Source organism: Phoca vitulina, unplaced genomic scaffold (genome assembly GCF_004348235.1).
Source record: "Phoca vitulina isolate PV1807 unplaced genomic scaffold, GSC_HSeal_1.0 scaffold57, whole genome shotgun sequence".
Taxonomy (NCBI): Eukaryota; Metazoa; Chordata; class Mammalia; order Carnivora; family Phocidae; genus Phoca; species Phoca vitulina.
Genome location: NW_022589760.1, coordinates 1,510,181 through 1,519,774, shown reverse-complemented (window position 1 = coordinate 1,519,774; position 9,594 = coordinate 1,510,181). Strand labels below are relative to the sequence as shown.

The 9,594-nt window shown below is 38.3% G+C and overlaps 1 pseudogene; it reads right to left on the bottom strand.

The window, feature by feature from the left end:
- Nucleotides 1-264: 264 nt before the first annotated feature.
- The window catches only part of LOC116623111, a 27,687-nt pseudogene continuing 18,357 nt past the window's right edge, over nucleotides 265-9,594 (bottom strand).

The window sequence follows — 9,594 nt, the reverse complement described above, 5'->3', positions numbered from 1 at the left end:
GACTGGGGCCACCCTAGTGATAAGGCAGTTTGAGAAACTACATTTCCCAGTATGCTCTGCCCCTTGAAAGTCAAAAGGCCTGACTGGAGCAAACACCCTGGGATCTGTGTTTAGCACCATTTAAAAGGTAAACAGCATAGGGCTGAGTCTGATGTAGAGGCTTTCTCCTTCCACGGGATACTTAACCTGACACAGAAAACAACACCTGAGGTGAAATTTCAATGGATGTTATGTCTAGGGTGGAGCCTCTTTCTCCCTCACACTTCAAGCTTGCAGAGAGGTGAAGCTGGTAGAGCTGTCCACTGGTCCACAGCCCTGTTTCTCCTGGCTGCCACGCTCCCTCTGCCTCAGCATCCCCACTGCTGCTAGTCTTTTGGGGGGATTGTGGGCCAGGTGCTGCTCCCGTTCCACTTCAACCAACTTGTACAGCTCCATGGTGGCCTGAGCGTCTTCCACAGATGAATGTCCACTTTTCCCAGTCTGCATGTCCCGATTCAGAAGCTTCTTGGTGAGACGCTTCAGAGACATGGTGGCATTCTTCAAGCAGTGGGCCTTCCGGCTGGGGAGGGGAGGGATATGGGAGGCATCGTGGGTGAAGGACTTGGGGTGGAAGTACTGAAGGGCTTTGAAGTTGTGGGTGGCATGCCCCCACTGTCTTCACTGTCTTCCCTGCGAGTATCTTTAAGATCTGGCTCTGAGCGATCTTGAAGGGTGCAGCATTCATCATGTACTGCTTCCAGATGCCACTCCATCTGGTCCAGTAGTCTACAATGGGAGGAGGGGAGAATGCACTCATCATAAAGCACATCTCCGTGATAGTTGACAATGCTACATCAAGCCAAGGAACGGACATGCCCCTTGGGTCCTGTGCCCACCATCTCACAGTCAATTGCCACCATCTTCCTTGGCATCTTCTGGGATACTCTGGAGCATTTATTCTCTGAATGAGATTGAGTGGAGTTATGTGGGGACATTTTTCTGAGTAAGGTTCTTCTGGGGGCCCTTCTTCTAGGGGCAAATTGAGTGGCTCCTAATCTTTGGAAGGGCACTCTGGAACTCCCATTTTAGACTTCAATATTAGATCAGGTTTTGTATTTGTTTTGTTTACAATTTTGATACATAGGACTCTGAAATTTCCTAACATACAGTTCAGACCCCATCCGTCCTTATTTCTGTTTTAATTTTCAATGGTCTACGCAAGGGCTGTGCTTTTATAGCATGAAGGTTCTGCTAGAGAGGGAGTGTGTGTATGTGTATATGTATGTGTGTGTGTTATGTGTATGTGTATGTGTGTGTGTGTCTAGTGGAGACAGGGGTTTCCAGATTCTCACAGAGTACATCTTTAGTTACAAAGCAGGAGACCACATTCTACATTGATGGAGCAGGCTCTCTGAAGCTCATCACCCTACCAAAGAGTAGACCAGCTATAGGGCTGACACACTGTTGCATTCATGATTCCATTCCCCTCCTAATTAGGAGGTGTTGAGACTGTAGTGTTCAGTCAGCTTCTGAGAATTTTTATGGTCTTTTTGTTCCTTCACTGGTACTTTTAGAACCTTAGGGTAGTTGGTAAAAAGAATGCTTATGTATAGCTGACAACATGAAAGGTCTTTATGAGCTCCATGGGAAAGAGACACTTCATATTTAAGAAGGAAAAATTAGAAGAAGGGTTTCTTCCTCTCTGTTATTTCTCTGACAGACAGACAGTAATGTCTCTCCTGCTGGTAGCTTTCAAGACAAGGAGATTTGTATGAGTTGCCGTGAAATTCATTATCACACATTTATGCTCTAAAAATGCAATTGGAACCACTCTTCATGTGTTCCACATTTGCAATAATTACCCCAATAAAACCTTATCCACATAAATGACTAACAAGAACTCCAAGTGGGAAAAGAGATGTTTTTTCATTATTGGATCATATCTCAGAGCTGAAGACAATCATGGTACATAAGCCAAATACAGCCTTCTCATGAATGGCACAATTACCTTTCATTTGAGAATGCCTACTCCTTGCCAAAAGGCCTTTCTAAGCAAGGTCCGTTTGACAAATCAGTTGACAATCCACCCAGATCACCTGAGCTTTCATGTTCTTTCACTATGCTGAAGAAACAGCAGAAATGTGGGAGTTAGAGTTGTAGGGGTTTAGGTTTGGCTCTGTGAGCAATCCATGGCATGACTTTAATGGGTTTCAGCATTCTGGTCTATACAATAAGACAAAAAATGCTACTTGAACACAGTAACACTTGAGCTTTCTGTTCCAAAAATGTCCAAATGTGGTAGTAAGTATTACTATAATTTTAAATGTATAAAATGTAATACAAATGCAAGATGAAATTATTCTTTTAATGCCAGAGGAGAAAGATCATCCAGTGGGGGAAAATCATGCCTAATTTTCTGTCCTGGAAGATATGCACAAAACTTTTGTACCATTAAACTATAGCTGTGGAGGCTTTTAATCAGTTACCAATTAATTCAGTTCTTCCTCTGGTTTCCCCTCCCTCCCAGGCTTTTTCTCTGTGAAGCTCACCTATTAATCTCCCCAATGATACTTCATTTTCTTCTTACAACTAATGCTGCTATTGAAAAGTCTGAGATCTACCTGATTCTTGATCCTTTGTAGGTGCACTCTTTGTTCTTTCAGGACACCCAGAATTTTCTCTTTGATGCTCTTAATGTTCACTATAGAGTATCTAGTATAGGTTTTCCTTTTCTCTCCTATTTGACACTCTATGACTCTTTACTACATTAAGTCTTTCATTATTTTTCAATTCCGGAAAATTTATCTCCATTATTTCTTAAAGTAGCTACTTCTTCCTACTTTTGATTTTGTCTATTTCTTGGACTCCTTTTATTTGATGTTGGAATTTTACTTTCATCTTCCATATCCTATAGATTTTCTTTTATATTTTCTATCTCTTTATCTTTTCCTACTATCTTCTGGGAAAGTTCTTCAATTTTATCTTTAACTCACCAATTTTTTCTTTAGCTAAATTTATCCTGGGATTGATTCCATCAGTCATACTTTTTATTTCAATTATTATACTTTTATGAATAGAATTTCCACTCACATTCATGATGGAGTAACTGTCACTGGACTTGCCCTCCTACCATAAATGACTAGAAAACTAAGCAAAATATAGGAGACAACTGTTTTCAGACAATAGACAACAGGCAGTGAAAGACTGTGATTTTTGAAAAACTAATGAGGTAGTCTCTATGATTGTCTCAGCTTGCTGCCTAGAAGCAATTTCTGGACAACAGCATATGGATGGAAAGTCCAAGCAGAACACAGTGATCTTGCTGATTTGAAGTCAGAGATCAGAATTCAGGGAGACTGAGGCAGCTATAATTAGTGGAGCAGAGTACTAGAGAGGATAGAGCTATACAAAGAAAGAACTACAGAAATTGGCATAGGAATTCCCTTTAGTCTTTGATACATACTGAGTTGTGCATGCATAGCATGAAATTCCAGTGAGGATGGGCAAAGAACAACTGCTGGAGAGCTGGAAGGTGAACAATTCCCAGAGCTCATACAGGACTAGGAAATGTTTGCTTTCCAGCCAGCCAGAGCAGAGAAATGTTGTAGAGTACCCAGGCACTTAAGTAGAGACCCCAGGATGATCACACGTTAGTGGTATAGCTAACCTAACCCTACAGTAAAGGCTATCCTAGGCCTGCCATAACAAAACTTATAAACAAGCCTTGAAAGTTTAAAGCTGATCTGGAAGTGATTTAACTGCCTCCCAAAACAAGACTCAACATTCTTTAAGATAAAACAATAAAATCCAGGCACTCAACAACAAAACATTCACAATATCCAGCACCCAATAAACAATGACTATACATGTGAAGAAGCAGGAAAATACGACCCATAACCAGGAGAAATATCAGACACATAAAAAGGCACAGAAATGACAGAGAGGATGGAATTAGCAGACAAAAAAATTAGAATACCTATTAAAATATTAAGGTTAAAGGTTAAAGGAAAGGTCATAGGTTAAAGGAAAATATTGCCATAATGAGGAAAGAAATTAAAACTATAGGAAAGAACCAAAGGAAAGTATTAGAGGTGAAAATATAATATCTGAAATGGAAATTTCATTGAGTAGGATTGATAGCAAATTAGACGCTGTAGAAAATGAGTACATTTTTAGATGCAGCAGTAGAAACTATCCAAATTGAAGCACAAGAAGGGGATGAAAAGTTGAAAAAAGATGAACAGAGCCTTAGTGACATGTGGGTCAATATCAAGTAGTCTAACCTATAAGTAATTGGAGTCCCAGAATGGAGGTTCAGCGAAAATATTTGAAGAAAGAATGGCTGAAAGTTTTCCTATTTGATAATAACTGTGAATTCACAGATCCAAAAAATTCCACAAACCCAAGCAGTATAAGCACAAAGAAAATTATGTATAGGCACATCATAATCAAGATGCTGAAATTGATACAGAAAAAAAGTTCCTAAATGCAGCCAGAGGAAGAAAAAGAATACCTTATATATACAGGAATAAAGGTAAGAATGAGTACTTCTTGTTAGAAAGAATATGAGCTGGAAAAGAATTCTATATCCAAGGTGTGGAAACTCCAAAAATAAAGACCAAATAAATACTTTATCAGGCAAACAAAAGCTGAGAGAATTTGTCATCAGCAAACCTGCACAAAAAGAAACACTACACCCAGTACCCAGATCTTAGTTTCTAATATCATTCTGCAATAAAAGGAACCAGGGCTCCTTAGAGAAATGGCAGACTCTAAGACTGAAAATGGAAATAGACAGAATGAGCCTGGAGCATCTTGTAATACCAGAAAGTAAGGAAGTGTTAAAAAAAAAATGATGAGGTCATGTCATAGAGACACAGCAATCAATTGACAGAGTTCCCAGGGGCCAAAGTTGGAGTGATGTGAAAAAGAAAATAAAGTAGTATTAGATTATAACCTAAAGTATAAAATAAATATCCATAAGTCCATATTGGTATAAATAAAAGATTTAGTAAATAAATAAATGGAGGATAATATACTCATAATAAACCTCCCATATAAAAGAATTCCAAATAATTTATGTAGATAGTCTCCCATCAAGGAGGTGAAGCATAATTCCCCACTCCTCAAATGTGGGCTGCACAAAATAACTCCCTTCCAAAGAGAACAGTAAGGAGAAAGAGTAGCTTTATAGTGGAGAAACCTGACAAACACTACCTCAGACAGATGATAAAGGTTAATATCATCAGTGATAAATCATGCTGATAGCATGTACCCATGATATGATGTGACAAGAAGGACACTTTGTGACTTCCTTCCAAAAATACATAACCTAGTCTAATCATGAGAAAAACATCATACAAACCCAAATGTGGGACAATCTACAAAATACCTGACCAGTATTCCTCAAAACTGTCAAAGTCATCAAAAACAAAGTCTGAGAAACAATCACAGCCAAGAGGGACCTAAAGAGACAGGATAGGTAAATGTAATATGGTATCTTAAATGTGTTTCTGGGAATGAAAAAAGACATTAGATTAAAAACGAAGGAAATAAAAAAAAGTATGGACTTTAGTTAACAACAATGTATCAATATTAGTTCATTAGTTGTGACAATTGTACCATACTAATGTAAGATGTTAACAGTAGGGGAAACAGAATGCAGGGTATATGTAAACTCTCCATACTATCTTTGCAACTTTTCATAAATCTGAATCTATTCTAAAATAAAAATATATTTGAAAAGAAATGATAAGAGAATATTTTTAGGCTGAAGTAAAATGTGATGAAACAGAAACTGAGGTCTGCACAAAGAAATGAAGAGTGTCAGAAATGGTAAATATGTAGATCAATATATATTTTATGGCTAATATTTTTCATCTGATCCTTTAAAATTATCTTATTATATTTCATATTACTAATTTATTACCTTAAATATTTAAATATATTTACCTTGTATATTTTAAATTATTAGCCCATCCATTCCAATAATTCTGCATTGAACGGCATATATTTTCAATTTGTTGTCCTTTTCTATAGTAGTCATTCATCCTTCTCAGAAATCTAGGTATACTTACTCCTGTTTCCTGGGGGTATCAGCTACTACATCTAATAACTGTATATCAAAAAAGGGCCAAAGGCCAGGCCCTAGTCTAGTCCTAGTGAAGAGTCCCAGATACCACAGAACTACTGTTATTCCTATATCTTGGCACCTTATGAGGCAACTCGTCTGGTCAGTCACCTTGAGTTGCAGACCATCAGATCTAAGAATTTGGAGAGGGGTAAGTGGAGGAATGAATGTCAGAGGACAACCGGTTAGTCCATCCTGATGCTCATCAACTTACACCAGTAAGACTTTTGCATTGCCCATCTACTCATAATCTGCTGACACAGGCAGTTTGGGCTATTGTCCCTGATTTCTGCAATGAATGAGGTAAGCAGTAACTATACTAAGGTTACACAAGGGAGCGGAAGAAATAGGGCTCTAGAAGTTTTGTTCTTTTTTTTTTTGTATTTTTATTTTATTTTTTTTTAATTTTATTATGTTATGTTAGTCACCATACAGTACATCATTAGTTTTTGATGTGGTGATCCACGATCCATTGTTTTCGTATAACACCCAGTGTGCTCCATGTAGTACGTGCCCTCCTTAATACCCATCAATGGGCTAACCGATCACCCCTCCCCCCTCCCCTCTAAAACCCTCAGTTTATTTCTCAGAGTCCATAGTCTCTCATGGTTCATCTCTCCCTCTGATTTCCCCCCCTTCATTTTTCCCTTCCTTCTCCTAATGTCCTCCAGGCTATTCCTTATGTTTCACAAATAAGTGAAACCATATGATAATTGACTTTCTCTGCTTGACTTATTTCACTTAGCATAATCTCCTCCAGTCCCATCCATGTTGATGTAAAAGTTGGGTATTCATCCTTTCTGATGGCTGGGTCATATTCCATTGTATATATGGACCACATCTTCTTTATCCATTCATCTGTTGAAGGGCATCTCAGCTCTTTCCACAGTTTGGCTATTGCAGACATTGCTGCTATGAACATTGGGGTGCATATGGCCCTTCTTTTCACTACATCTGTGTCTTTGAAATAAATACCCAGGAGTGCAATTGCTGGGTCATAGGGTAGCTCTATTTTTAACTTTTTGAGGCTCCTCCACACCGTTTTCCAAAGTGGCTGTACCAACTTGCATTCCCACCAACAGTGTAAGAGGGCTCCCCTTTCTCCACAACCTCTCCAACATTTGTTGTTTCTTTCCCTGTCCATTTTTGCCATTCTAACTGGTGTAAGGTGGTATCTCAATGTGGTTTTGATTTGAATTTCCCTGATGGCTAATGATGATGAACATTTTTTAATGTGTCTATTAGCCATTTGTATGTCTTCTTCAGAGAAATGTTTTTCACAACTTCTGCCCATTTTTTGACTTGATTACTTGTTTTTTGGGTGTTGAGTATGAGAAGTTCTTTATAGATCTTGGATACCAGCCCTTTATCTGTAGTGTCATTTGCAAATATCTTCTCCCATTCTGTGGGTTGCCTCTGTTTTGTTCACTGTTTCTTTTGCTGTGCAGAAGCTTTTTATCTTGATGAAGTCCCAAAAGTTCATTTTTGCTTTTGTCTCACTAGCTTTTGGAGATTTATCTTGAAAGAAGTTGCTGTGGCCGATATCAAAGAGGTTACTGCCTATGTTCTCCTCTAGGATTTTGATGGATTCCTGTCTCACATTGAGGTCTTACATCGATTTTGAGTTTATCTTTGTGTATGGTGTTAGGGAATGGTCCAGTTTCATTCTTCTGCATGCAGCTGTCCAATTTTCCCAGCACCATTTATTGAAGAGGCTGTCTTTTTTCCATTGCATGTTTTTTCCTGCTTTGTCAAAGATTATTTGACCATAGAGTTGAGGGTCCATATCTGGGTTCTCTATTCTGTTCCATTGTTCTATATGCCTGTTTTTGTGTCAGTACCATACTGTCTTGGTGACCACAGCTTAGTAATAGAGCTTGAAATCGGGTAACGTGATGCCCCCAGCTTTGTTTTTCTTTTTCAACATCTCCTTGGTGATTCGGGGTCTTTTCGGATTCCATACAAATTTTAGGATTGTTTGTTCCAGCACTTTGAAAAATGTCATTGGAATTTTGATCAGGATGGCACTGAAGGTATAGATTGCTCTGGGTAGCATAGACATTTTAACAATGTTTATTCTTCCAATCCATGAGCATGGAATATTTTTCCATCTTTTTGTCTCTTCTTCAATTTCTTTCATGAGCATTCTGCAGTTCCTAGAGTATAGATCCTTTACCTCTTTGGTTAGGTTTATTCTGAGGTATCTGATGGTTTTTGGTGCTATTGTAAATGGAATCGTTTCTCTAATTTCTCTTTCTACAGTTGCAGTGTTAGTGTATAAGAAAGCAACTGATTTTTGTGCATTGATTTTGTATCCTGCCACATTACTGAATTGCTGGATGAGTTCTAGTAATTTGGGGGTGGAGTCTTTTGGGTTTCCACATAAAGTATCATGTCATCTGTGAAAAGAGACAGTTTGACTTCTTCCTTGCCAATTTGAATACATTTTATTTCTTTTTGTTGTCTGATTGCTGTTGCTAGGACTTCTAGTACTATGTTGAACAATAGTGGTGAGAGTGGGCATCCTTGACATGTTTCTGATCTTAAGGGAAAGGCTCTCAGTTTTTCCCCATTGAGGATGATATTCACTGTGGGTTTTTCATAGATGGATTTTATGAACTTGAGGAATGTTCCCTCTATCCCTATACTCTGAAGAGTTTTAATCAGGAAAGGATGCTGTATTTTGTCAAATGCTTTTTCTGCATCAATTGAAAGGACCATATGGTTCTTCTCTTTCCTCTTATTAATGCGTTCTATCACATTGATTGATTTGCGAATGTTGAACCACCCTTGCATCCCTGGGATAAATCCCACTTGGTCATGGTGGATGATCCTTTTAATGTATTGTTGGATCCTTTTAGCTAGGATTTTGTTGAGGATTCTGGAATCCATATTCATCAGGGATATCAGTCTGAAATTCTCCTTTTTGATGGGGTCTTTGTCTGGTTTGGGGATTAAGGTAATGCTGGCCTCATAGAATGAGTTTGGAAGTTTTCCTTCTGTTTCTATTTTTGGAAACAGCTTCAGTAAAATAGGTATTATTTCTTCTTTGAATGTTTGGTAGAATTCCCCAGGGAATCCATCAAGCCCTGGACTCTTGTTTTTGGGGAGGTTTTTGATCACTGCTCCAATCTCGTTACTGGTTATTGGCCTATTCAGGTTGTCAATTTCTTCCTGTTTCAGACTTGGGAGTTTATAGGTTTCCAGGAAGGCCTCCATTTCATCCAAGTTGCTCAGTTTATTGGCATATAGTTGTTGATAATAATTTCTAACAATTGTTTCTATTTCCTTGGTGTTAGTCGTGATCTCTCCCCTTTCATTCATAATTTTATTAATTTGAGTCCTTTCTCTTTTCTTTTTGATAAGTCTGGCCAGTGGTTTATCGATCTTATGAATTCTTTCAAAGAACCAACTTCTAGTTTCTTTGATCTGATCTATTGTGTTTCTCGTTTCTAATTCATTGATCACTGCTCTAATCTTAATCA